Source organism: Heloderma suspectum, chromosome 5 (genome assembly GCF_057233095.1).
Source record: "Heloderma suspectum isolate Gila_16-S chromosome 5, 16-S_ref, whole genome shotgun sequence".
NCBI lineage: Eukaryota > Metazoa > Chordata > Lepidosauria > Squamata > Helodermatidae > Heloderma > Heloderma suspectum.
In genome coordinates, this window is record NC_139462.1 from 37,581,841 (window position 1) to 37,605,324 (window position 23,484).

At 41.3% G+C, this 23,484-nt stretch overlaps 1 protein-coding gene across 3 annotated transcripts in view; it reads left to right on the forward strand.

Annotated features, from left to right (window-relative positions):
- Nucleotides 1–427: 427 nt before the first annotated feature.
- Nucleotides 428–23,484, forward strand: part of SGMS2 (sphingomyelin synthase 2) — a 49,749-nt gene continuing 26,692 nt past the window's right edge. For 2 of the 3 annotated variants that reach the window (XM_084855821.1, XM_084855819.1), the window contains exon 1: nt 428–603. The gene's annotated coding sequence lies outside the window, so the exon portion shown is untranslated. Of the gene's footprint in view, nt 874–23,484 lie in introns of all 3 variants that reach the window. The other variant, XM_084855820.1, reaches the window with a different exon arrangement.

Here is a 23,484-nt window from a genome sequence, read left to right on the forward strand (position 1 = left end):
ACAGAAGACTTGGAAATGCTGAAAAGAGAAGTGGCACTGGAAACGTCGGGTTCTGCCAATAATATGCTTCTTTAAGGCGGCTGTAAGATATGGAGCAGGATTTTACAAACAGAAGCTCGCCCGTTCTCCTTGAATAACTGCTTCGCAGCTCTCTAACTCGCATGGTTTAATTAAAATGCAGTTAACGGTACATGCACCGATTCATAGCTTCATCCTTATGCCAAGCCTTCTTTTCCCCGACCTTTAGTAACGGGAATGGGACTCCCCTCCCCTCTATTTTGTTATTTCCCTTCCTCCAGAGGTCTTTAACCGGTTTTTCTAGCCCAGCCTTCGAATAGCAGCAGGGCTAGGGTGAGTCACTGTTTGGAAATGGAGTGGGCGTGTGTGTGAGTGTAAGAGAATGAATGATGTCAGGCGAGGCTGTGGCAGACAGCGGGAGGGAGGGGACAAGCGAAGAGCATGAAGCTGGCTGTAAACACAGCGGCGGCTCTAGACGCAGCAACGGCACCGCCAGTCCAGCCGAGGCAGCCTTAGGTGCCTGCCTCTGTTTCCCAGGAGCCGCCCTCACGCAGTGGAAACCTCTCCAGCTGTTGCCCTGCCGAGGTAACCGTGCATATGCATATGGCATTCGCGTAAAGAGGTGCGAGGTTGGGAGAAAAAAGAGCTGCCTGCAAGGGAAAGGGAGAGGTGTGGGCAAACTTTCTTCTAGCTGTTTCTCCTTGAGGCTGCTTGCCTAGTGGTGGGAGTGCCTCCGTTTCTGGCCAGAAGGAGCTGCAAATGCCAAAGAGCCTGGAGGCTATAAAGGAGGCTTCCCTGCTGAGTGCTGGAAGGCACAACTTGCTTTTGAAACTATTCCCTTCTCCAGATAAGTAGGTAAGTTCAAGAACGGATGCGTCAGCCAAGGGTTTAGTCCTTCCTAGGAAGCAACGATGCCTCAACTATTCAGTGTGTTGCCTTTTAGATGAAAAATCTGAGCTGTAATGGGGGCGGGGGGTTGTGGGAAGTGAATGGATTTAACCCAATAATCCTTTTAAAAAAAAAAAAACTGGTTTATATTTATTTCTAAACTTATTCAAGAACAAACACCATTCCCATTTTTGTATCTATGAGACTGATTTTAGTTTTTAACAGTGCAATCCTATGTATGTCTGCACACAAGTAGATCCCACTGAGTTCAATGGGGCTTACTCCTTGAGTGTATAGGATTGTAGGAGTGTATAGGATTGTACCCTAACATATTTTTTTAAACCACTTATTGATTAGGCGAGAAGGATATTTCTGGGAATTGCATAAAAGCTGACTGTGAATGATATTTTGGAAGGTCTAACATTAAAGAAGTTTTCATAAATGTTTTCTTCATCCAGAAACTGTTAGCTACTTTCCTGGTTAAGTGCCATTGCTATAAAATATTATGGGAACTTTAAATATAGGCAAACATTTCTTTAGAAGGTCACATCTTGGAAAGGAACTTTTGATCTCAGAGAAGCCCCTACTGGTTTTGATTGGAGTTTTATTAGATGTTCTGAGACAAGCCTTCTATAATCCAGTTTATTTTCAACATCTTTTTAGAGAATGCAGAACAATATCTTTAAAATACTAAAGGAAGTTTATTGGATGTGCAGCATTATATAAAAGAGTTTATTATATAAAAATATAGGCTAGAAATTGCAGCTTGTTATTTTAAAATAATATAGATTTATCAAGCTGTCAAAAGAGATCGTGATTTACAACACCGTTTGCCCTATTCCCATTGTTTTGTCTTTACAAATTCCATATGGAAAAAATACTTCATAAGAGTTACTGGATTTTAGTGAACCTGTGATTGAAATATATATGTATTTTCCAGAGAAAGGTTCATTAATAGAAATCTAGGGTCCCTAAAATCAAAGTGGCTTTATATTTCTCCTGTCAACTGTGTAACATTCTCTAATGTTTGGAAATAGCTATTTAACTGTTGGCGTTCTCAAGTGTTTCACTTGACTTGATGGAGACCTAGAATAGGGAAGGATGAATTTGTCAGTTTCACTTTCTCCTACATTATTTCTTTTTTAATCTCAAATTCTTTCCATTTAGTTTTTGAAAGAAATGGTAAAGTTTGGCAAATTCTTATAAAAATGAATTAAACAAAATTATCACCCATCTGCACTGGCCAAATTCAGTAGTTATAACCATTCCCAGCATGGAGAGGACAATTTTGGACTTGCCTGCCATGTAGCTATTAAAGATGAGGAGCCTGTCAGAAAAAAAGAGATGGTAACCCTACTTCATCACTACAACTATGGCTGAATAAATAGAGATTCAAAGCCAGACTTTTAAGAGCTAAGTATTCAAATGCACTTGGATGGCTGAATCTCAGTCTCGCTTTCTCCTGCGTTCTCACTTTCTAAATCTCAAATTCATTCCATTCTATTTATGAAGAAATTTGCAAGTTGTGGTAAATTCTTCTCAAAAAATGAATTGAAAAATTCTCTCCCATCCCTAAAGAAGCAGCAGTGGGTTTTTAGACTGAGGCTTTGAGCCTAAGGGTGCAATCGTATACAAGTTTAGACAGAATTTTTAGAATCCTGCAATTCTCAGCTTGCCACCAGCCAGCCATGGCTGGTTGGGACATGCAGGGAGTTATAGGATGTTGCATGCAATTTCACCCTTAACCTACTTTCTTGGAAGTATTGAAATCAATTGGCCTGTCTTCCAAGTAGATGTGTTTAGTGTTCAGGTATCACGATTTTAAGCAGTTTCCATCTGTGAATGCAATCTGAAGCCACTTAATCCTGAGTAATCCTATAGACAATATTCTGTAATGGGTAGAGGATTGAAAACAGTATGATGGGACCAACTGTGGTACACAGCTACAAAATTAGGAAGATTGGACAGGAAAGGAAGTTGTGAGAAAATGTATTACTTGCAAATAAGTGTGCTGCTACTTTGATGTGTTACCTTGAAGTGTTATCAGTCTATTCCCAGAAGATTTTTTCTTCTTTAAAGCATTGAGAGTACACTCCTGATGTTTAACCTTGGCTGACACATTCTTGAATCAGGTTTTTTTTCCAGACCATAAAAGTCCTGGTGATTAGCTCACTAACTTCATTTTGATAAATTAGAATTTCTGATAATCCAAATTATGCTTTGATTGTTGATTTGCTTTGTACTTATGCTCTGGAGAACAGACCTCCTGGCCTACGAGGACTTTATAGTGATAGACTTTTGTAACCATTTAGTATATTTTAAATCAATGCTTCCAGTTATTATGCATCTTTGGGGACTTAACATTTTAATTGCATCATATTGAAATCTCTCATTTGCTTCATTTGGAACAATATGCCAGATTATTATCATGTGAAATAGTTGGGTATAGTAAGTTGAATCCAAAGACCCATGAGCAAAAAGGAATTACCTGCTAGCACTCATTTAGTGCTAAAATAGGTAGGTATAGCAATTATCATGCTTGCTCTAGTGGCAGAGCATCTTCAGGTTTAGTTCTGCTTTTCTCATGCAACACTGTAGTGCTAGGTGTAAAACTGTCCTTTTGTGATCAGAAGGCACTTCAGACATCCAACACAATGTTTCATGAATTTTTATTATAGTTTACAGTAGAAAATTAGAAATGGGAGGTTCGCTTGCCAGACACAGAATCTGCAAAATCAGACTAAGAAGGCAATAATATTTGACAAGTATGTCTCTGCTTAGTGGGATGTCTACTGAAAGACCATTTGGCAAGCACTTAGGTATGCCTATAGTTAAATCTTGAAATTAACCAAGCACGATAGTTTTGTTACTTCATTTAGATGCGATATTATTTGCATGGTAAGCCTTTTTTTTTTAGCTGTGGTTATTTCTTTACAGTAGCTGTAAGCATAAAACCCTTGAGAATCTTCATTTACATTTTCCGTAACTACTAAGCCATTTTCCTAGTAAAGTATGTGGCTCCAGTGGTTACTGGCTTTCAGGCCTCTGTAAGTAGCCATTCTAAGGCTACCAGTCCCATCTACTATCAAGGAATGTCTGAGTTGGGTTTTGTTTTCTGGAGCAGTGCGCATCATGTAAGAATTGGCATCTCCATCTCTCATCCCCCCCCCCCCAATAATATGCTCCTGGATGCTGGTCCACTTTCTACATTAGGCCAAAAAAGGGCACATCTGCATTCATTTTCCCATTGCACAATGCATGCCTGTCTGTAAGCAAGTGCCAGTTTGTGTATATGAAATTGTAACATCAGAAGCATCTCGTAATGGTTGCAGCCACTGAGAGCGATCATAGTTACAAAAATGAGAGTGCTCTGGGGTAAGTGGTTTGAAGACTGCAGCCAAGTAGACACTTTAATGATCTAGGTCTGCCAGCACCAACTGCTCAGTAACAATAGAAGTTTAGTTACCTACGCCAACTTTATGTGGATTTGTCTTTTGTCCTTAGAAATACATATCCAGTGGGGAGAGAAGATAGTTACCTAGGGGCTAACTCTTCTTGAATTGCCAGCCACAACAATGCTGAGATGGGAAGAAACCAGTCAGCCCATCCATGTGAACACTTCAGATGTAACTGGAATAGTGTGGAAATAAGCCACTCTCTTGGTGGCTCCTGTGACATTTAGAGAATAGGTAAATTGGGCCTAAGCTTCGTTGGAATCCTCAAGGCATTTTGGGATAAAGATGGTTAGGATTAGGGTAATGAGTGTATTTTAGCAATATTACTTGTTTCTATTGACCCATTAAAAGCTCTCTAATTGTAACAGTGTAGTACAGGGGTTGGCAGACATCAGGCTTGTGGGATCTACTTTGCTTTTTTACTAGAATTCCAGTGTCCAGTCAGATGCAAAACAGTGGCTCAGGAGAACGTATGCTAAGCATTATGAAATAGGGTGCCTCTGACAACATACTCAGCCCAGGAACTTGTGATTCGTAGCAGAACCAAACTCACAAGTCATTTCACACACATATATTCACCCTTGTTTTCCACCAAGCATTCTCTTTCAGCAGACTAATTTAGCAGGGGAAACACTTTTTAGTTGTTCTGCAGTTGGGAGCCTGAAACCCTTGCCAATCTACTGCCAATCTCCAGCAGGTCCCATTCTATCTTTTGCTGAGCCCTGGTTTAATGTATCAAAATTGGTGGACAGTTTTATTCACAAACTAGAGAAGGTTGACTTGGTGGATTTTAGCTTGTTAACCTGGAACTAGCTGAGTTTCATGGATGTATCTCAGTGATAAAGGTTTCTGCCTGCATGTTGCATTCATGACTCTGTTTTTATAGGTAGCTACACCACATACTTGAGTACTCTTCACCTGCATGAGTATAGCTTACCTATGGCTTGAATACATTTAATAAGGCTTGTGATCAAACTTTAATTTTTTGTTTAAAAGATATATTTCCAGTATACTACTGTTTATTCAGAAACTATTTATGGAAAAGGTAAATGTATCTAATTTGTGAACACTATATAAATTTGGCTGCCATGACACTTCATTTTAATATGGATACAGTACTGTTATATGCCAAGCAGATGCTGGGAGGATGACTCTTAACAGAGATGCTGCTGTCTTTGCAGATCTCAGCCTGTTAGGAGGATTATTGTACCATGGACACTACTGTCCCAGATTATTCCAGAAGGCATTAAGAATCACAGACAGTACTGTCCCAGCAGTTGCTGTGAGATTTATTTAGGAACTAAAACTGGCATTGATGGGAAAGTTGTTTCTGCAACTTGCAAGACAGATGAACTACTGTTTCCTCAGATCTGCATCTGCTCAAAAAACTGTTTAACTATACTGTCCATTGCTGCTCAATGATGAGCTGATACTTGGGCTGCAATAGTGTGCATGTTTACTGAAAGTAAGTCCTATTGAACTCACTGGGATTTATTTCTGTGAATATGCTTAGGATTGGCTTGTAGGTGGCAATCCTATGTGCACTTACTTGGGAGTAAGCCCCCACTGAACTTGATGGAACCTATTTCTGAATAAACACATAACTGATTGTGCTGCACTTCTGAAGTCCAGAGCAAATGTATTTGAAAGTGTGTGACAGATAATCTTCAGGACACATATTTCATGTGATCATCTGATTGTGGAAATGGCTTCCAACTAATAATCCTCCTTATGAATCAATACAATCCACTGATCTTGGAAAAGTTTTGAATGGGAATTGCCTGTTGGAGATAGTAACTCTTAACTTGCACATACAACATTCTATGGCAGCCTTCCCCAACCTGGTGTCCTCCAGCTGTGTTGGCCAGCAACTCCCATAATTCCCAGCCAGTATGGTCATGCTGATTGGGAACTGTGGAGTTGTTGTCCAACACATCTGGATGGCACCAGGTTGGCTTTGTCTGGTGGTAATACAAAACTATGGTTTAGTGTTGAGTAAATGAGACTTGATGACTAGATAGCATCACCGATGCAATGAATATGAACTTGAGCACACTCCGGGAGAGAGCGGAGGACAGGAAGGCCTGGCGTGCTATGGTCCATGGGGTCACAAAGAGTGGGACACAACTTAACGACTGAACAACAACAACAACGAATGAGCCTTAGGGTCATGCACTCCCTCCTTCTCTAGTATAGTTGCATCGGGGAGATCAGAAGCTTTCACTTCTGTTTTCAGTTAACTATGGTTTTCCATTGCATCTGAACCCAAACTGTGGTTTATGTTAACTATGGTTTATTGAAAGAAGGCCACTTCAAAAACCATGGTTTGAAGCTGGCTGGTTTCAGGAAATCATAGTTAAGACTAACACATTTTAATGCTTATCAGCAGTTAGTAAAAAACAGAAGTAAAAGCTTCCAGTCTCCTCCTCCATCACCACACCAGAAGGGGAGGGGGAAGTGTACAAGTCTGAGCCTTGTTCATGTAACACAAGACCATTGTTTAGTGTTCCATCCAAATAAGGCATATGTACTCCATTGCAGCAGCATCTGATAGATAATTTTGGTATATGGCTATTGGCTATACATTTGAGAAGTTATTCTCATTGTTAAAAAAGAAACGTTGAGAACATACTGATTTCTCTCCTTGCATTGAACTCATTAATTTCCCCTGTTTAGCTGATGAATACTATTCAGATCTTATTCAGTCACCAGTTCAGTAACCAAAGTTAACTTCTGGTTCATGTGGGAAAAATTTGATATTCATGTTATGCTGGTGATTTGCATATGTGATAAAACAAGATTAACAAAATAACACCTACTAGATAGAAAAGCCTGCAATATACTATTAAGGGAATTAGGAGGGAACACAGGAAAATAATAAACTGATGCTGAATTACTACCAAAGATCAGAAGATATAATAGGACAGAAAAATTGAAATAAGAACACTAGGATTTTTTCCAACGAACAATAATTTGGATTAGTGGAATGCCCTTTTGAAACTAGCTATATCTTCAGACCAGTATTACTTAAATTGTAGGCCTGCACGTTTTTAACTCATTTTTTGTTTCTGGTGAAGCCTGGGATTGCTTAGCAAGGCCGACAGTTTTATTCTTAGTTGTTTTTCTTATGTCAGGCATGGATCATAACAAATAGCCTTAATCAGTTTGTTGTTGTTCAGTCCTGTCCGACTCTTCGTGACCCCATGGACCATAGCACGCCAGGCCTTCCTGTCCTGCGCTCTCTCCCGGAGCGTGCTCAAGTTCATATTCATCTGACATTCCAGGTTCCTAAACAATATTGTTCTTTACAGCATCGGATTTTCTTTTCACCACCAGACACATCCACAGCTGAGTGTCCTTTCGGCTTTGGCCCAGCCACTTCACCCTTTCTGGTGCTACTTGGAAATACCCTCTGCTCTTCCCCAGTAGTATATTGGACACCTTCCGACCTGAGGGGCTCATCTTCCGGCGTCATCTCTTTTATCCTTGTGATACGTTCCATGGGGTTTTCTTGGCAAGAATACTGGAGTGGGTTGCCATTTCCTTCTCCAGTGGACCACATTTTGTCAGAACTCTCTGCCATGCCCTGTCCGTCTTGGGTGGCCCTGCACGGCATAGCTTATGGCTTCACTAAGTTACGCAAGCCCCTTCGCCACAACAAGGCAGTGATCCATGAAGGGGTCTTAATCAGTATTGAACTGCTATTTGTTATGTTAGCAGCCTCCCATCCTAGGTTTAGAAGAAAGCAGGACCGCTTATTGGCTGAGGGAACAAAGTTTTAATTTCCTTTGCTGCTTTTTGTATTACTAAATCCTCAACTTTGCTCTCTATGCACGTCATCAGTAAATGTGTTTCACCCTTTTTTGCACTTCTTTTTCATGTGAGCTTTCCATGGCTATCTACTGATATATCCAGGTGGCTGCTTATACATTTGTTGCTGTTCAGTCGTTAAGTTGTGCCCGACTCTTCGTGACCCCATGGACCAGAGCACGCCAGGCCTTCCTATCCTCCGCTCTCTCCCGGAGTGTGCTCAAGTTCATATTCATTGCATTGGTGATGCTATCTAGCCATCTCATCCCCTGCCGTCCCCTTCTCCTTTTGCCTTCAATCTTTCCCAGCATCAGGGGCTTTTCCAGTGACTTTTCTCTTTGCATTAGGTGGCCAAAATATTTGAGCTTCAGCTTCAGTATCTGTCCTTCCAGTGAGCACTCAGGGTTGATTTCCTTTAGGATTGACTGATTTGATCTCCTTGCAGTCCAGGGGACTCGTAAGAGTCTTCTCCAGCACCACAGTTCGAAAGCATCAATTCTTCGGCGCTCAGCCTTCCTTATAGTCCTGCTCTCACAGCCATACGTTGCTACTGGGAAAACCATAGCTTTGATTATGCGGACCTTTGTCGGCAAGGTGATGTCTCTGCTTCTTACTATGCTGTCTAGGTTTGCCATAGCTTTCCCTCCAAGGAGCAAGCGTCTTTTAATTTCATGGCTACAGTCACCGACGTCTGCGGTGATCTTGGAGCCCAAGAAAGTAAAATCTGTCACTGCTTCCATTTCTTCCCCTTCTATATGCCAGGAAGTGATGGGGCCAGATGCCATGATCTTCGTTTTTTTAATGTTGAGTTTCAAACCAGCTTTTGCACTCTCCACTTTCACCCTCAACAAGAGGCTCTTTAGATCCTCTTCACTTTCTGCCATTAGGGTGGTATTGTCTGCGTATCTGAGGTTTTTGATCATTCTCCCGGCAATCTTAATTCCGACCTGTGATTCATCCAACCCAGCGTTTCTCATGATGTACTCTGCATATAAATTAAAAAAGCAGGGCGACAATATACAGCCTTGTCGTACTCCTTTCCCAATTTTGAACCAATCGGTTGTTCCATGTCCAGTTCTTACTGTTGTTTCTTGACCCTCATACAGGTTTCTCAGGAGACAGGTAAGGTGGTCTGGTACTCCCATCTCTTTTAAGAATTTGCCACAGTTTGTTGTGATCCACACAATCAAAGGCTTTAGCATAGTCAGTGAAGTAGAAATAGACGTTTTTCTGGAATTCTCTTGCTTTCTCCATGATCCAGCGAATGTTGGTGATTTGATCTCTAGTTCCTCTGCCTCTTCGAAACCCCGCTTGTACTTCCGGTAGTTCTCAGTTCACATGCTGCTGAAGCCTAGCTTGTAGGATTTTGAGCATAACCTTGCTGGCATGTGAAGTGAGCGCAATTGTGTGGTAGTTTGAACACTCTTTGGCGTTGCCCTTCTTTGGAATTGGAATGTAAACTGACCTTTTCCAGTCTTGCGGCCATTGTTGAGTGTTCCAGATTTGTTGGCATATTGAGTGCAGCACTTTAACAGCATCATCTTTTAGGATTTTAAATAGCTCAGCGGGAAGACTGTCATCTCCGCTAGCTTTGTTGTTACTAATGCTTCCTAAGGCCCACTGGACTTCACTCTCGAGGATGTCCGGCTCAAGTTCAGTGACTGCGCTGTCATGGCTATCAGGGACATTAAGATCTTTCCTGTATAGTTCTTCTGTGTATTCTTTCCACCTCTTCTTAATCTCATCTGCTTCTGTTAGGTCCCTGCCTTCTTAGTCCTTTATCATGCACCATCTTTGCACAAAACATTCCCTTGAGATCTCCAATTTTCTTGAAAAGATCTCTAGTCTTTCCCATTCTATTGTTTTCCTCGATTTCTTTGCATTGTTCATTTAAGAAGGCCTTCTTGTCTCTCCTTGCTATTCTCTGGAACTCTGCATTCAGTTGGATATATCTTCCCCTTTCTCCCTTGCTTTTCGCTTCCCTTCTTTCCTCAGCTACTTGTAAAGCCTCCTCAGACAGCCACTTGGCTTTCTTGCATTTCTTTTTCTTTGGGATGGATTGAGTTGCTGCCTCCGGAACAATGTTACGGACCTCCATCCATAGTTCCTCAGGCACTCTGTCAGGTCTAATCCCTTAAATCTATTCGTCACCTCCATTGTATATTCATAAGGGATATGATTTAGGTCATACCTGAATGGTTTAGTGGTTTTCCCTACATTCTTCAATTTAAGCGGAAATTTTGCAATAAGAAGCTCATGATCTGAGCCACAGTCAGCTCCAGGTCTTGTTTTTACTGACTGTATAGAGCTTCTCCATCTTTGGCTGCAAAGTACATAATCAATCTGATTTCGAAATTGACCATCTGGTGATGTCCATGTGTAGAATCGCCTCTTGTGCTGTTGGAAAAGAGTGTTTGCTATGATCAGCGTGTTCTCTTGGCAAAACTCTATTAGCCTTTGTCCTGCTTCGTTTTGTACACCAAGGCCATGCTTGCCTGTTATCCCGGTGATTTCTTGACTTCCTACTTTAGCATTCCAATCCCCTATGATGAAGAGGACATCTTTTTTTGGTGTTAGTTCTAGAAGGTGTTGTAGGTCTTCATAGAACTGATCAACCTCAGCTTTTTTGGCCTCAGTGGTTGGGGCATAGACTTGAATTACTGTGATGTTGAATGGTTTGTCTTGGATTCGTACTGAAATCATTCTGTCGTTTTTGAGATTGTACCCCAGTTTTGCTTTTCCCACCCTTTTGTTGACTAGCAGTGCTACTCCATTTCTTCTAAGGGATTCTTGCCCACAATAGTAGATATAATGGTCACCTGAATTAAATTCGCCCATGCCTGTCCATTTTAGTTCGCTGATTCCCAAGATGTCGATGTTCAATCTTGCCATCTCATGTTTGACCACCTCCAGCTTATCTTGATTCATTGATCTTACATTCCAGATTCCTAAACAATATTGTTCTTTACAGCATTGGACTTTCTTTTCACCACCAGACACATCCACAGCTGAGTGTCCTTTCGGCTTTGGCCCAGCCGCTTCACTCTTTCTGGCGCTACTTGGAAATTCTCTCTGCTCTTCCCCAGTAATATATTGGACACCTTCTGACCTGAGGGGCTCATCTTCCGGCGTCATTATCTTTTAGCCTTGGGGTTCCATGGGGTTTTCTTGGCAAGAATACTGGAGTGGGTTGCCATTTCCTTCTCCAGTGGACCACATTTTGTCAGAACTCTCCACCATGACCTGTCCATCTTGGGTGGCCCTGCACGGCATAGCTTATGGCTTCACTGAGTTACGCAAGCCCCTTCGCCACAACAAGGCAGTGATCCATGAAGGGGTGCTTATACATTGCCCACAGACAAAAAAGAGGAAATGCATCAAGAAAAAAGAGGACCGAAGAGAACACAGACTTGCATAATATTTGCATATGCTAATTGACATATATAGATGCACATTTAGAAATAATTACTATAATTTAAATAGAAATACAAGACATCTCACTACAGCAGGGAAGACTGTGGCTGGGTGACTTCTATAACTGCTCAGTCTGCTATCCAGGTGCTAAGTGTTGACGGGCAACCTCCAGGCCCCTGCTTTCCCTCCTTTTGGCTCTTGATCTTTAAACTGGACTTGGACACTACAGCCCTGCAAATTGAAGACTGTACTCTGTAAAATAGGACTCCCTGTGTTCTGATAAACTTGGTTAGCTGTCTAAAATACTTCATAATAGAATCCATATACCTGATATTCTTTCTGCCTGCTGCTGGTTGGGGCAGAACTGGATGTATCAGTCAGGAAATACACATATTTAAAACCTTTCCTTGAATCAGAGGTGAATTTATTTTGGCCTTACTGTTTCCAAAGAATGCAGTAAGATGAAAAGGCTGTGTACATAGGTTTTTAAGCCCCCTTGCTGCACTATGAGATTTGATAATATGGTTATTGTAAGTTATTTTTAAATGCTTCTTAGCGATAAATGTATAGGCGGCTTATATAAACAAAAGCAATGTTTGGACTTAATACAGCTAAATCCTGCCCCCATAGATGTATCTGGAGGGGGAGGTGCAGAAGCTTTGCATGTGTGCATTGGGAATTAGGTCAGGCAGGGGAGTTGTGTACAGTTCCCCCAGTCTAACTCCCAGATGCATGGAGAGCGGTGAGGACTTAACTCAGCCATGCCACAGCAAGATGAAATATATCCCATTCCCTAGCATTCAACACCTCAGGCCTTTGTGCTCAGCCACCCCTGCCTGTAATAGGTTGTGCATGGCTGCAGCCCTGCACCAAACTTGAAAATAGAGTTGGTTATTTGCCTCTGATGAAATAGGAATTGCCTCCAGTTGAGTATACCCGGACAGTTTTGTAAATTGGCAGAATATGTTCTGTTCTCAAGCTGATGTGCCGCAAACGACTTTGGTATGTTGTGGGCAGGTAACTAGTAAAAACTTGAGTGGGCTAAACTGACATATACTCTTGCAAGTATGGTTTGAATTGTCAGGCTGTGACTATGTGGGCAGAATGATGTGGCTATGCTCCTGGCCACATAGTGGGAAAATAGGCTGGGCTTCCCCCTCCCCATTAGTTGCCTCAAAGTCCCTTGGTGAGTAAAGAAGCCCTCCCCAACTCCTATTCAGCCCTCTACCATTGAGATAGTATGTCCCAACACATGTTTGTTTTCAGTTTGAAAATAGCAAGGCTCTCCAGATTTAACATGCAGCTAATATATTAATTCTCCCTGTTGTGGTTTGTTCGTGGGCCTGGGTTATCCTCATTTTCTGGAGCTGGCACAACTGCCACAAAACACTTGGGCCCTGTCCCACACAGAGCCCATGTTTAAAAAAACTGAAATTCTGCAAATCAGTTGTTTAGATGGCATAGTGGAAACTGAATCCAGCTCCCTATCCTAAACAACCAGTTGTTCAGATTTGTTCTTTTTTAAAAAAGGGCTTTCTGCTTGTAGCTCTGGCTACTGGCTCAAAGAGGGGAACTATATGTACTACACTAAATTGCCCACACAATTCCCTGTCCAGCTAGGAATATGCATGGGAGCTGCTTTCTAATTCTTAATTAGATTGAGGTAATAAATTATTTTGTATTGTGATGTGGACTCATGTATTGCGGATAGCACATTAGAAGTGTAAATAGTTGCTCAAATTCCTTCTCTGTAGTTCTTGTTCTCCATTATTTGTGTTTAAGCACCAGCCCACAACTATGCATTGTAACTTCAGATTGTTTTTCCCTCCAGTAGTCTGGTTGTGTGCAGCCTGTATGAATGCCAAACATGGTACTTAGAATAATTTGGAACTACAAATGCATGTGCTAGTGAATATGAATCTGTTTAGTTTTTAAAAAGACACATTTTAGAAAACTGTTAACTTGGATATAGCCATCATAGAGAAATAGGGTCAGATCAGGTGCTTTAAAATCCGGCAAAACTGTATGTGTGAAGAGAGTACTGCTCAGCACATGCCTCTCTCCCACAGTGAAATGCAGATTCTGGCTCAGGGATATATATATATATATATGTATGCGCATGAATGTGTCCAATGCTTCGTATTTCCAAGTTTTTCAATGCAAACCCTTTTTTGATGTAGTAGCATCATAGAGATTGGGCACATGGATGGATGTATATCTGTCTCCTGTTGCTTACAGGGTAGGATGGGCTTATGTGGGCCTTCTGTTGCACCATGCACAGGTTTAATCTCTTAAATGTGAAACCTTGTTTCAAAGCTACCTATGGTTAGCAGTGCATCTGTATTTTGTTCCATTGTTTCTATTTATTTAATTACTTACAACATTTATATTTTGCCTTTCTTCCAAGCATCTTGGCATATATGGCTCTTTCTCTTATTGCCCCCACCCTTCTATTTTCATAGTCTGTGAAGTAGATTAGACTGGAAAATAGTTACTGGACCATGGTCATTCAGTCAGTTTCATAGGGATTTCAATACAAATCTCCCCAGCCCTACACACTGTAACCTAGGAGTAGGCAACCTGATGCCCTCCAAATTTTTTGAACTACAGTTCGCTTCAGCCCCAGCCAGCATGGCCAATGGTAAGGGATTATGGGAATTGTAGTTCAAACCATCTGGAGGCCACCAGCTTTCCTAACCCTACTCTAATTTATAATCCCCCTTTACAAACCCACTTTTAACTGTGACTAAGCAAAACCCTGGTGCAGAGGTAATGCTCGTACTAGTTAGCTCTGAAACTGAAAGGCTGGGAGGAATGTGAGTGGTGAGGAAAAATGAGACCTTGAGGCACTCCTCACTCTGCAGTATTACGCCTAAACAATATTGTCACATTTCAGATAAATGAACCTGCACTTATGGTAAAGCTTGCTACTGATTACATTCCCTTTTTTATTTTATAAAAACCACAGTGTATCATAGTATATTTTGTCAGTCAAGTTTGAAGTTAGATGTACAGAGTTTACACGGTGACTATGTTTATAACAGATGTAATGGAGCCAGTCTTCTGATACAGCTTTCTATGACAGTGAGGGAATCAGATTTTGCAAGATTTTATGGCTGAAGATGCTGATAATCCTAGAAAGCAACTAGATGATTATCTGTTTCTGTCAGGCATAATAAATGGCTTAGGTTATCCTAATATTACTTCTGAGTAATGAAGAGTTTGCAAATCTATGTTGCAATTGGATTACTGGTGAGTTATTGGGTTGGCATGCCAGTTGCTATGAAATATAACAACTTCAGGATTCAATCCTATAGCCATTTTCCAGTGAGTAAATCCTGTGGAACTCGATAGGATTTAAACCTCTGAGTAGACATGTGTACAATAACATTGTTGGAGTTTGTAACCATGCAAATAGATTCTTTCACAAAGGCTTTTTGGTAAATCGGACAATAAGAGGCAAAAGCAGACTATAATAAAGGATACAAAACTAAGTCCTGATCCCAAACTACTGCACAGCAAGTAGTACTTGCTGCACACCAACTGCCTAAACTTTTAATCACCATTGTTGTAAGCATAATGTCAAAACAGAACTTCTCAAAGAAGAATATTGGCAACATTCCCTACATTGGGTTGTATCCAGTGTTAGTCCTATTTGGAGTGGATCCATTGAAATAAATTAGACTTTAGTTAGGCTAACATTGGATGTGACCCATTGGATACAACAAATCAAGGGGAAAGTGGGTGAAATATCATAGCTCATTGGCAGAACACGTGCTTTGTATTCAGAAGCCTTTTGGTTTAATCCCTGGCATTTCCAGTTAAAAGGATCTCGGGTAGTGAGGAAAAGCCTGCTTTGTGAGACTGTGAAGAGCTGCTGCCAGTTAGAGTATGCATTAGGGATGTTAGAGAATTCCGCCACGGATCCCAGGGAGGTCAAATTCCAGTGAATTCGGCCCCTTGGAATCCATGGCGTAACGGAGCAACCCGCCCCACCACCCCGTGAAAGCCCCGTGAAACAGAGCCTACCTGGCTGTGGCTCCGGCGGCAGATGAAGCGGTGGTGACAGTGATGGTGGCGGCTCTGGCTGCTGCCGGGCTGCTGCGGCCACAAATGGCGGCCATCGTAGCGGCCGCCATTTGCGTCCCTACGCCGGCCCATGATAGGCTACATAAATATTTACGTAGCCTATCATGGCTAAAGCAGGAATGCAAATAGCATAGGGGACGGCATTTGCGTCCCTTCTTTAGCCATGATAGGCTACATAAATATATACGTAGCCTATCATGGGCTGACATAGGGACGCAAATGGCATCCCCTACACAGGACGCCATTTGCGTCTGCAGCAGCCCGACAGTGGCTGGAGGCCCCGCTGTGGGTTGGCCTGGCCAGCGGCTCTGCGGACTGGTCGAGGAGCGAAGCTGGCTGGGGATGATTCCAGGGGGAGGAATGGATCGCCTCCCCCCCGTCGAGGATTTTGGGGGGAGGAATGGATCACCTCCCCCTACCTACAGACCCCAGCAGAGCCAGGTAAGCGGGGTTTTGTACACCCCTAGTATACATTGGCTGCATTTGGATATCATGTATATCATAGTTTAGTGTAATGAGAATGAGCTTAAGTGAGCCTTGGTGTCATGTGTTCCTTGCCCTTGCTGTGCAGTAGCAAGGAGATCAGAAGCCTTTGCTTCTAATATCGATTAACTGTCATTTAGCATTATGTATGAACTCTAAAATGTAGTTTATATTTAACTACGGTTTATTTGAAACAAGCCAGCTTCATAAATTACATTTTGAAGTTGGCTTGTTTAAAACAAGCCAAAATTAAGTTTAACCACAGATTTGGATAACATGACAAGTTGTGGCTAATCAAAAATAGAAGCAAAAGCTTCCCAACTCCCTGCAGCCATGCTAATGGAGGAAGGGGGAGCATATGACTCACCCAAGACTCACCTAGGCTGCTGAATTATGGTTCAACATGATGTCCAAATCAGGGCAAAGCTGAGTCAGATGGTCCAGTAATCTGACTTGGTATAAGCCAGCTTCATACATGCATTGTTGTTAGTTGATATGGTAAGAATAGGTTAATGGAATGAATTCCTTAAGTCACAGGAGAATGTGAGAGAAATTATGCTTGAGGGTGACAAGAATGACCGTTTATGACTGTGTGTTATGAGTGGATAGAGCTCTAGGGGAATGCAGTTGTAGTTAGAATACATTTAAAATGTTAGTTCTCATTCAAAAGTGATCCAGTCAGAAGCCAGATGAAATCTTATGGAGGTAATAGCTTACAAGACTGGTGGTACTGCTTTAGTGGCAATTAAGTTGTCTTCGAGGAATTTTTTTAAAAAAAGTAATAAAGCTAACATTGTTCCTGGGAATTGAAGATACTTATTGGTAAGATCTATAATAGGTTGTGGGCAACTTGTGGCCCTCCAGATGTTTTGGCCTACAACTCCTATGATCCCTCATTGACTATGCTGGCTAGAGCTGATGAGAGTTGTAGGCCAAAAATCTGTAGGGCCACAAGTTGCCCACCCCTGTCCTAAACTCATTCACCTGGGAGTAAAATTAACAGTCTTGTAACACCATAGAGACAAATTTATTATGGCATAAGCTTTCATGGACAGTAGTCATTTTCTTTTGAAAACGTTACCTGGGAGTAAGCCGCACCGAACTCAGTAGGAATGCACTGCACATCTTCCATGGGTGGAGAAATATATCTGATACTCCATGATTATCTTGTTGAAGAGTGTTTTCTCCACCAAGTGAATTACAGAGTCTTAGGCTAAGAGTAGTTTTGTTGACTCACCAATGTGGAATTTGGGAGTGAAAGGAAAATGTTGTGACACTTCAGTATTAACAGTTATGTGGAAATAGGATTCATTTAACCACTGTCAAATGGAAATTCAGACAATACTTCTTTCAAAAACAGCTGCATATACTACATATACTGACTTTCTTCAGAGGTTTCTTGCCAGTGTCTACTCAACACATTTTTGTATTTATATGTGTTCACTTGTCTTGCTAACATCTTTTGAAAATGTTCACAAGCTGTCATCACTTAATGGAAGATATCTGGATGACACTAGGATTAATAGTTATTTCACTTGTAGGATAAGCACAAAACCCAGAATTTAAAATGGCAAAATACGTTGTGAAAGAAAAGGAATGAAGATCCCCCCATTTAGGATTTTATTGTAAAGCTTGTTAAGTAAATACATTGAGGTATGGGTTTAAAATGAAATGGACAGCAGATAAATTGTGGAGGATTCTTCGTTCCAGAATATATAGGCAATAACTACATAGGGTATGTAGGAAGCCACCTTAACCAAGTCAGGCTATCCAGCTCAGTATCATCTATAACTGCAGCAGTTCGCTAGGATTTGGGACAAGAGGCTTACCCAGCCCTACCTGGAGATGCCAGGGGATTGAACCTGGAACCTTCTGCATGCAATGCATGTGCTAATTGTTGTATTGTTTCTTACATTAGATCCTACCACTCCTCCAAGAAACTGAACAACTTTGAAGCGAGTTTGGCTGAGAAGTGACTTGCTTAAGGAGAAATTAATCCCAGGTTTCTCAGATTTGCTGCTGGCAGCAAGAATAAGAAGCTCTAACGACCCCCCCCCCCCAAAAAAAAATTTGGTCTAGTATTATTATGAAAAGTTCAAGGAAGAAGAGCTAAGGAAAGGGGATCAACAAGAAGGAAAATATTTCTCGTAGTTTATACTGTAGTTGATACTATAGTGGGTGTTGTCTGTTAGTGGAAAATGTTATACTTCACAATATTTTCAAAATTAATCACTGACTACTTTAAGAGAACTTTAAAAAATACAGTACTTTAAAAAAAGTAGCTCAGCACAAGTTCTGAATAGGGGTTTTTACACATTTGTATTCTGATGACATCATAAACACTTCCAATTGTGTTCTGAGTTACCTCAGATCCCTTTCGATTACATGTGTATCAGAGCCACTATGTAAAGTGTCAGGCATGAACTGGTTGAGATGGAAGCTAAAACTGTCACAGGACATAGTTTTATGCATAGGATTCTGAGAAAAGGACATCTAATAACAGGTCAGTCAGAAGGAAAAATAAGGATTTTCCTTTAATTTAAGGCTTTGGGGACTGTCTTTAATCTGGTTCTGATTGCCAGCCTAATGCATAGGCCGGCCTTCCTCAACCTGGTGCCCTCCAGATATGTTGGACTACAGCTCTCATCAGTGCCAGCTTCAGGTTTCTGAGGTCATGGGCACCCCCAATGCCCCCCTTCCCTCAGTGAATTTACCTTCTGTCCACATTGTTGCCAGTTGCTATTCATCCTCTTTCCCATCATTGCTTGTCACTTACTTGCTTGACAGGCAGAGAGCCAGTGATCATTTACTTCTCACCGCCATTGTTGTCTGGGTCAGTGCAAGAGGCAGATGAAGAGCAAGGTTGCAGTGGTAAAGAGGAGGAACAACTCCAGCAGGCCCCTCCTGGGATGTGGGCCCTTAGCAGTTGCCTGACCATGCCTACCCATGACGCCAGCCCTGGCTCCCATCGTCGTCATCCAGGTAGATGGTCAGTCAAACTGGCAATGATGGAGCTGTAGTGTGAAGTTCTGCTGTTCAGCTTGTGGTTTCTTCTTAGAATGGTCCTCCCCCCCCCCCCCGCTGCCGAAAATACTTTCCTCTTTGATTAGGTGCAAGCAGAAATATATGGTACAGTTTTAGGGCCAAACGAATCACCCCTGTGGCAGCCCAACTTCTTGTATTCCCTTAAAAAGGGGAAGAAAGCAGTACCTGGATTGATGACTTATAGGTGTTCCTTCAGAAGTGTTAAGTATGTATGTATGTATTAAATTTCTTAATCGCCCATCTGGCCGGTCACCTGGCCACTCTGGGCGATGTACAACAATACAACAGTTTTAAAACAATGAAGTTCTATATCAAAACATCATATTTCTAAAAATACCCTAACCCTCCCCAAATGCTTGCCTGAACAACCATGTTTTTAATGCGTGGCGGAAGCTCATTAAAGTGGGGGCATGGCATGGCGGAGTTCCCTAGGGAGGGAGTTCCACAGAGTGGGGGCCACCGCAGTATGTGTGGTATATTTTACTAGACAGTGCCAAACCAGTACACCCACCCCTTTTATTAGTCTTAATCATTTTAATCAAAAGAGAAAAACAATGCCCTTCCTAGGTCTGAGGCAAGTATAAGAACGGACAAGTACTACCAGTGATATAATTGCAAACAGACAACCTGAAACAGATTTAAAGCATGGTGGACCCTCCTGGTCTTTGGTGACATCATAGAGATCAAATTAGGTAAAAAGGTGGGATATAAGTATTTTAAGTAAATGTGGAACAGCCAGGTGCTAGCCATCTTTGCTGTGTTGAGTATTTAAAATTGCTTGCTCACTAGCTTGAAAGAGATGAATACATAAAAATGCCCTGCCTGAACCTATGCACCTAAGGCAGCTTAAAATAATGGCACAAACTAAGAGGCACACTGCAAAAAAGGAGGTAGCGCAGGAAGAGGACAATAAAATAAGTACTAGTTCTTACATAATGTTATGTAGTTGGTTATAATGAGTCATGACCAGGTGGAATGACCACTGAGATGCATATTTTTTCTGGAGGGACTATATAGCAGTTTGCCCCAGCCAAGATTCATCTTGCCTCTCCCTCTGATGTGTTCTGCTTGCAGTATTATCTGCACCGACTTATTGCTGAAACCTCTCATGTGGGTTGGAGAGGAGAGGGTTTCTTTTTCTAACTAGTGTGCCTTCCTGGATTACTTAATACTTCAGTCACTCATAGTATTGGGCATATGTGAGCACTGAAAGTCTAGCAATTTTCCAATATAGTGTTAAAAGGCATTGTAAACCATTGTTTGTTGCAACAAACAAGTTAGAAAATAAACAAGAGCCCATACCTGGATATTTGCCTATGGATATAAGGAATGTTGTCCTCTAAGTGGTGGTGTGGGAAGAGGGACCATAAATAAGGGATACGCTGGTTTGTATGTTACAGGAAACATCCAGTTCTGAAATAAAGAACAGCAAATCAAGAGATGAAAATTCCTTTAGCACAGTGTTGATACTTGCTTCCTGTCACACAAAATGAATAACAAAGTTTTGTGCCAGTAATAACAAGTAAATCTGTCCTTGTTTGAAGTCAGTTTTGTTTGTGTGTATGTTTATATGAGTGTATATTTACAGAGCTAAAACTGTAAAGCCTCTTTAAAATGTTTGTGTTTCTTTGTGAGTCTGTGTTTGAGGCAATGTGTATTCATTCTATGGGAACATCTTGCCTCCTTTAGGAACAAATTACAATTAGGTGTCAACTCTTATATAACAGCTGTTAATGCACAAATATGCCAGATTTCTATGACACTTGACAACGTCCCATGGCAATAATAAATATAAATGACACATTCTAAAAATAGTTGAGTCACTTCTTCTGGGTGAGCATGTGACTGATTACACCTTTTTCTGTTTGCTGGCTGTTGACTCACACTTTTTAGCTGAGGTAAATGAAAGTACATGTTACTCAGCACACACTCCTCCCTTTTTAATGCCTATGACTAAAGTCACTCTTCCTATTTTTCAATTGGATACTATTGCAACCATGATCATTGCTGCCAAGAAATGATAAAGCAGTTTTTGTGCCTATTTTAGGGTGGAATTCTTGAAGCTGCAAGAACTGAATAAGCAAATAGTGTTTGAAGTGAATTGGTGGCAAACCATGAATATGTGGGAATGTATTACTGTAACATCATTTAATTTTTACTGAACTCACCTTTTAAGTTTCCAAATAGTGGGAGCAGGGGAGCGAATTTCTTGCACACAGCCCATCTTAAAACATTGCTAGACATGACAATCTGGAGCAAGTAGTATGCAAAAGTCTTCTGTGTGGAATGGATGTGAAGTTCTTCTGGCTTCATATGTCACCCTTCTGAGTCTCCACTCAAATAATTTCTGTGTTTGGCATGGCCTTCTTTAAAGAACAAGTTCAAGTTCAGCAGACCACCACAATAGTAGTTGGAGTTACAATGACAGGTTGTAAAAATTCTATAACCATGCAATGATAGTACAAACATGTCAACTGAACTGAGATCTGAACTGAGTATTGATCTGAGGTAAGATAGAAGAGATGAATATCTTAAAAGAAATCCTACCCAGTTTACTGATTTGCAGGCAACTACTCTCATTCCTAGGATGGCCATTTACACATCACCAAAAAAAAGGAAATGTTGTTGTTGTTCAGTCATTAAATCGTGTCCGACTCTTCGTGACCCCATGGACCAATTTGCATATCCTAAATTCTATGTATAAATACACATTTAGAAATAATTATTTCTACACAGCTTAGGACCATATTACCTGACAGAGCATCTCTCCCTATACAAACCTACCCATACACTACACTCAACATCTAAGGTCCTCTGGGTTCTTACTCCGAGGGAGGCTCGGAAGACAGCAAGAAGGGAAAGGGCCGTCTTGGTGGCGGGCCCCCACTTATGGAATGATCTCCTGGACGAGGCCCACCTGGCACCAACATTGTTATCTTTTCGGTGCCAGGTCAAGACCTTTGTATTTTCCCATGCATTTGGCAACATATGATGAGTTTTAATCAATGCTGCATTCATCTTACAGTTTGCTTGATTGCTCCAAGTTGTTTTAGATATATGTTGTCTCTATGGATACTGTCTGTTTGTGTGTTTTATGTTTTTAAACTTTGTATACTGCATTTTTAATGTTTTTAATCTTGGTAAACTGCCCAGAGAGCTTTGGGTATGGGGCGGTATAGAAATGTAATTAATAATCTAAGTAGAAATACAATACATTTCATAATAGTGGTTAAGGCTGACTAGGTGCCTTGTGTGCCTGTTCAGTCTGCTGTCCAGGTACTAACTCTTGATGGGCAACTTCAAGGGCCCTGCTTTCCCTTCTTAGGGTTCTTCAACTTTAAACCAGACCTGGACTGGGCAGCCCATCCAATAGAGGACACCTTCAAATGGAGGACTGTCCTCTGACAGCTCTTCAAATGGAGGATTGTCCTCTGTATACTAGGACACTTGGCCACCCTACCAGATAATTCCTGTGTGACTACCAGTAAACTTTCAGATGCCCTCACAGCCCCTGGTGTCCCTTCCTCATACCTTAATTCATTAGGCCTGTAGCTGGGAGATGACATCACAGCAAACAGTATTTATTTTAAGCATTTTTATCTTGCTCTTCAGACAACAAGGGTCCCAGAGTGGCTTACATAATGTCAATAAGAACAATATGTCATTAAAACAGTCAATTATTTAAAGAAGTGGTGATGATGACAATTTGCTGTTCCTTCCTGCTCTGAGAGCAGTTTGTTCCAATGGCCTCTATGAGGGAAGGAAGGGCCTAGTTCCAGCTTGGTGAAGCTACATGAGATGGGGAAGGCAAAGATGTCAGTTTGCCTCACTGGCTTCTTCATATCTCTTCACCCAAAAAATGAGATATGCTCCAGATGTTTTTAACCTTTAATTTCTTAGGTTAAATTTGTCTGATGTCTGTCTTAGAATTCATTTTTTTTACTAAGTCTGTTAATCACAAAAATATCGGTCCCAGCCATTACCATACAATCTTCCCTCCTCCCTATTCTAGTGCCCTAGCTTAGAGTCAGCTCCCCATCCCAAGTTTCTTAATCCTCTCTGTGTGCACATGCGTGTTTATAATGCAGTAGTTGTACTGGAACTTTGGGATGTCGGGTCACTATATTTTGCTCTTTCTCATAAAAGAAGCAATGATTTGCCCAATGAGCATTATTTCTAATGTTTATAAATGACAGCGCCAAGCAAAGTGCTTGGTTTGAGGTAAGGTTGCTCTCTCCCTTGATTTGATTGTACTCTCCTATGTCTTGAAAGCTATACTTGG